The 6,000-nt window shown below is 41.7% G+C and overlaps 1 non-coding gene across 1 annotated transcript; it reads right to left on the bottom strand.

The window, feature by feature from the left end:
• Positions 1–5,766: 5,766 nt before the first annotated feature.
• trnas-aga (transfer RNA serine (anticodon AGA)) lies at positions 5,767–5,849 on the bottom strand. The gene has a single exon. It is a non-coding gene; the product is annotated as a tRNA-Ser (tRNA).
• Between the last annotated feature and the right edge of the window lie 151 nt (positions 5,850–6,000).

Raw genomic sequence — 6,000 nt, 5'->3', positions numbered from 1 at the left:
TTACTTGTCTTGATATGAAAAATGACTTACTTAACTCAGGATTCTAAACTGCGCTGGCACATCCCAATGTATGTGTCGTACTTAACCTTCCTTTATGTGAGGTGTATTCATTGCTTGTCTTAAAATGAGAAGAGTGACGTTGTTGGCAGGACGTAAACCTGCGCGGAGAGACCCCAATGGATTTCTAGTCTATCGCCTTAAACAGCAGACCAAAACAACCTGTGAGAGCTGCCTTTAGTAAGGTATCCATGTATGTTCATTACTTGTCTTGATATGAAAAGAGTGCCTTACTGCGCAGGATTAAAACATTTTAGCTGGATGACCCCAATGGATTTCTAGACCATCGGATTAACCACTCTGCCACGACAACCTGGGAGACCTTGTTTTGGGAAGGTATCCATGTCAATTCATTACTTGTCTTGATATGAAAAGAGCAACATTGTCAGCAGGATTCGAACCTGCGCTGGCAGACCCCATTGTATTTCCAGTACTTTGCCTTACCTTAGGTAAGGTATAATAATTGTTTGTCTTCAAATGGGAAGAGTGATGTTGTCAGTACTATTTGAACCTGGGGGGAGGGAACCCCAATGGATTTCTAGTCCATTGCCTTAACCACTCGACCACAACATTGGTGAACCACCTTTGTTAAAGTATCCATACATATTCATTACTTGTCTTGACATGAAAATTGACTTACTTATTACACGATTCTAACCTGCGCTGGCAGAGCCCAATGCATTTCTAGTAGTTTGCCTTACCTTTGGTAAGGTGTATTCATTGCTTCTCTTCAAATTAGAAGAGTGACATCGTTGGCAGGATGTGAACCTGCGCGGAAGGAGCCCAATGGATTCCTAGTCCATTGCCTTAACCAGTTGGCCACATCAACCCAGCAGAGCTGCCTTTAGTAAGTTATCCATGTATATTCATTACTTGTCTTGATATGAAAAGAGTTCCTTACTCTTCAGGTATATAACCTGCCCGGGTAGACACTAATAGGTTTCCAGTCCATTGCCTTAACCACTCAGCCACCACAACAGTAGGGATCTGTTTTTATAAAGGTGTCCATGTATATGCATAGTTTGCCTTTATTTGAGGAGAGTGACGTTGTTGGACACTATTTGAACCTGGTTGGGGAGATCCCGATGGATTTCTAGCCCATGGCCTTACCCAGTCGGTGGTGACAACCCGTGAGAACTGCGTTTGGTAAGATATCCATATTTTTTCAATACTTGTCTTCACATGAAAAGAACAACGTTGTCGGCAGGATTCCAACATGCGCGGCAAGACCCCAATGGATTTCTAGGCCATCGCCTTAAACACTCAGCCACACCAACATGGGTGAAACACCTTCGTAAAGGTATCAGTTTATATTCATTACTTGTCTTCATATGAAAAGAGCTATGTTGTTAGAATGATTTCAACCTGCATGGGGGGGAGTCACCAAGTGCTGCCTTTGGTAAGGTTGTCGGTGTATATTCTTTACTTTTTTTGATATGAAAAATGACTTAATTATACCAGGATTCTAACCTGCGCTGGCAGAGCCAAATGTATTTCTAGTTTTTTGCCTTACCTTTGGTAAGGTATAATCATTGCTTGTCTTCAAATGAGAAGAATGACGTTGTCGGCACTATTTGTACCTGGCTCGGGAGACCCGAACGGATTTGTAGCCCTTTGCTTTACCCAATGGATTTATAGTCCATCGCCTTAACCACTCGGCCACGACAACATGGCTGAACAATCTTCGTTAAGGTATCCACGCATATTCATTACTTGTCTTCATATTTAAAGAGCAGCATTGTTGGCAGGATTCGAACTTTCATCGGGGGAGTTCCCAGCCGACTTTAAATCGATCGCCTTTACCACTACAACCCTTTACTGCTGCCTGTGGTAAGGTGTCGGTGTATATTCATTACTTGTCTTCATATGAAATTATTGACATCCTGTGCAGGATTCCAGACTCCTTGCTCGATTATAAATAACACATGTAGGCCTTTAAAACATTATAAAAGGTCATTGTACATGTAGTACTGATCATAAATGATCCCCATATTTTTTGATACGTTGCTAGTTTCTTCCTAAGGCTGTACAAGATCTTTTCAGGTGTGCTATAAGATGCAAGTTCATTCAGCCATTGTCTCCGGGAGGGAGAGATTTCCACCTTCCAGTTCTTCAGAATACATTTTTACTCTGCTGTGCTAGCTAATAGTATTAAATATTCTTTAGTATACCTCACATTAAGGTCCTTTATGTGTCATATCTCTTGACAATTAAGTTTTCCATTTCTGTCTTAAATTCTTTTTAACATGTCATGTCATTCCAGTGGTTCACATGGGAACGTCCACCAAGTCCGGGGAAATGTATCGGAGCGCATGAACAAAGTGGACATCACTAGTTCTAGTTCAGTGACGTGCGGTGAGGTTCATGGCTGGTGAGGCACAAAAATCATCATGATCACATGATCAGATTTACAAAAATATTAACCTACAGTGTAGTTTATTCACCATTTAATTAGCAACAGTGAGTGGGCTATGTTAACGTCTCATTGCAGAATTATATACACATACAAACTGTAACACACAAATAAGCATATTTGATTAAAAAAACGTAATGTCGTCACCTACCTGTTAATATGTCAGGTTTACTTGTAAATGAAGTCCCTGCGCCGCTCTCTGTGAACAAACGCATCAATAACTTATTTGTAGAAATTGTCCGTATCTTCCTTCACTTTGTAATATGTAATCCTCCATTTGAATAGGCGAGAGGAAAAAAAAAATTGCTGCACTTGACTTAATGTAGATCGTAGCCTGCATTCACTTATTCTTTGGCTGAGGAGTCCCAAGACAAATCCCTGGAATCACAGGCGCCCCCTATCCATGAGGCCGGGTATTTTTGTGCCTCACCTAGTGCATTTTCACAGCAGATTCAGGACCGCTCAACTCAAGAAAGACGCTACATACATGCAGCTATTGACAAAAAACACCGTACATTATATACATTAGCTAAATTACGGGAATTTAGTTTATAAAGCAAACATGTTTGAACATTCGAATAGCGACATATAGAGAGATAGCATTACATTCTCACTGCATAGCATACCAGCACAGCTATCTGAGCTATTGCGCAATCTGTGGTGAGGCTCGGCTGGCTGGTGCCTCACCGCAGGTCTCTGATCAGTATTTCAGCGGTAAACATGAAAATTCAGCGATTTTGAGTAAAATTAACCTAAAATTGGTGACGTTAAACTTCACCAATTTTAATTGGATTACACCAATTGTCATCATTATACCTACTATTAAGATCTACTTCCTATTTGCTTTTTATTCTGATTTTATCATAAGCTGGAAAGTTATTGTTTAGGATGGAGTAAATGGAAGAAATAAGGCCATCTACAATCACCTGTGCCCTCACGAATCCCAAAATAACCTAATAGACTAAATCCTTCACCTTCCTAATCCCTGCTCTCCACACCACCCACTCAGCCACCACAGCACCTGGTGAGTGATTTTTGGGTTTAAAAACACGAGCTGCTCCCACACTTGCTTCACATTATTACATTCATCGGCAGTGGCTCAGCGGTAGAGCAGATGTCTTGAAGACGGATCGCCCGGCCATCGGTGGATCGATTCCCGCTCCTGCCATGACATCCCTTGGAGTGTGAGCTGACAGTAGGAGGTGTCATCTCACCTCCCAGCCACTGCCGAGGCACCCTTGAGCAAGGCGCCGTCCCCACCACAAGCTGCTCATTGGGGCGCGACCTCTGAGCGCGACCCGTCACTCTTCCTCCCCTGGACTGGACTAACTGCATGATTACAGGCCCCTAGTGTGCTGTGTTTCAGGGGCCTTGTTCACAACACTGTGTGTGATGTGCTGAAAAACTAACAGAAATGCATGCATAAGAGTGTAAAGAGAATTTTCCCTCTGGGGATCAATAAAGGTTTGAATTATTATTATTAATGCTCTTCTTTCAAAAACTCTCCCCACACTTCCATCACTTCCTTGCAAAACTCAGACACACCACTCATCATCCCTTTTACCAAAACTTGATCATCTTTATTTTTTAATAGCTAACCATCATTTTTATTCTCAAAGCTTTTTTCTTTCTTTTTAAGTTAGTTTTAACCCCTATCTTCATACTCATTCCCTCTCAGCACACCCTCGCTATGCTAAGTCCCTTTCTCTCCGATATAAGTTCACTTATCATCTTGTCTATCTCTACTCTCTCTGGCATATCTCAAACATTCATTACAAGTACTAACCGCCAACTGAACTAACCTACTAAACACTAAGTCCATCACCCTAACCACTCAGTCATGACAACCTCGGAGAGCCACCTTTGGTAAGGTATATTCATCAGGGCTTTCAACTGGTTCATGGAACGAAAACAAAAAGGAGATACTTTTTGTATTGTAAGGTTTTGCTCTGAACAAAACCATGTCCTGTTCTTTAAGCTCGGTTGAGAAGTGTTTCTTCAATGATGAGACAAATTGTACTCCAAACAAGGTTTACTGAAGAAATTCAGCAGTTTACAAGTTGGTCAGGATATAGCACTGGGATCTCCAACAGACGCAACAAACCTCTGGAAATGGGCCTCGCATGTTCATTGAACGTGATCTTTATCATGTTTGGGTTAGACTGTCCTTGCAGAATGAGCTCACCAGCAGCCTGACTAAGCCTCACATGTATCAGTTATAGTTATCTATAAGTTGTACTTGTAGTGTACTTTTGTGTTCAGAATATTATGTAATAGATAAGATCTAAGTGTTGTGCTATCTATATGTAACCAGATGCATTTTGTGGTCATTTCCATTGTTAAATAAAAATTCCCAACAGTATGTTATCAGGAAAGAAGAAAAAATAAAAAAAATATATATTTAATTTTCAATGTTCTGCAACAGAATAGGGCGCCGGGCAGTGTGGTGGCACAGTGGGTAGCACTGTCGCCGCACAGCAAGGCGGTTCCGGGTTTGCGTTCCGCTCTATGCAGAGTTTGCATGTTCTGCCCGTGTCTGTGAGGGTTCTCTCCAGGTTTTCCGGCTTCCTCCCACCTCCAAAAACATGTAATTCAGGATAATTGCCCAATCAAATAATTGTGTGCTTGTCTGTGTCTCTGTGTGGCTCCGCGGTGCACTGGCATCACGCCTGGAGATTACCCCACCTCACACCCTCATTCAGCTGGTATAGGCTCCAGCCAATCGCAACAGAGGTTGTGAAAATGAATGAATGAATGAATAGAACAGAATCATGGATTCAAAATAATAGTGACCGGATAATACCTTCTTTTCTCGTTCTTGAAAAAATATCTGACCTCTTGTTTCACTTCCTGTCATTCACTCATTGTGTGATGAAAGCGGAGAGAAGTTGAGGCATATCACCAACAGTCAAGGAAAAGGCAGTGTCCGAACCTCGATTGTATTCATAACAGGTAAACACTGCAGTCTGTCAATCAGAAAAAATATTTGATTTAGACATTAACTCATTGGCTACAGTCATTTTCAGAGCAGAGTTCCCCAGACTCTTTGAAGCTTTGAAACTTTGAAACTTTGTTGCATCATAAGCTGCCACAACTTCTCAGTCATCAGCTGATTCTCCATCCTCTGTTCCGTAACTGGAGATTTTATTGTTCTAACTGGTTCAGGTATGTCAATTCTTGGGTGGAGCGTAAAACTGGAAAAGTTATAATACTGTTTCTGTTCGGATTGAACCAATTGGCAAAAAGTTCTGGTTCAAAGCCCTGATATTCATTGCTTGTCTTTTTTATGAAAAGAGTGACGTTGGCAGGATTCTAACCTGCGCGGGGAGACCCCAATGGATTTCTAGTCCATCGCCTTAACCACTCGGCCACGACAACCTGTGATGCGCCCTTGTGGTAACAATGACACATCTGGAATACAAACAAACACAGCATCACTGAAACTATAACACACATCAATACATTGGAGGGACAGCACATGTTAGAAGTTTCAGAGATAAAGTCAGAGAGGCCAGACTGAGATGGTTTGG

The sequence above is a fragment of the Antennarius striatus genome, chromosome 4 (genome assembly GCF_040054535.1).
Source record: "Antennarius striatus isolate MH-2024 chromosome 4, ASM4005453v1, whole genome shotgun sequence".
NCBI lineage: Eukaryota > Metazoa > Chordata > Actinopteri > Lophiiformes > Antennariidae > Antennarius > Antennarius striatus.
This window is presented reverse-complemented; position numbering and strand designations above follow the sequence as displayed.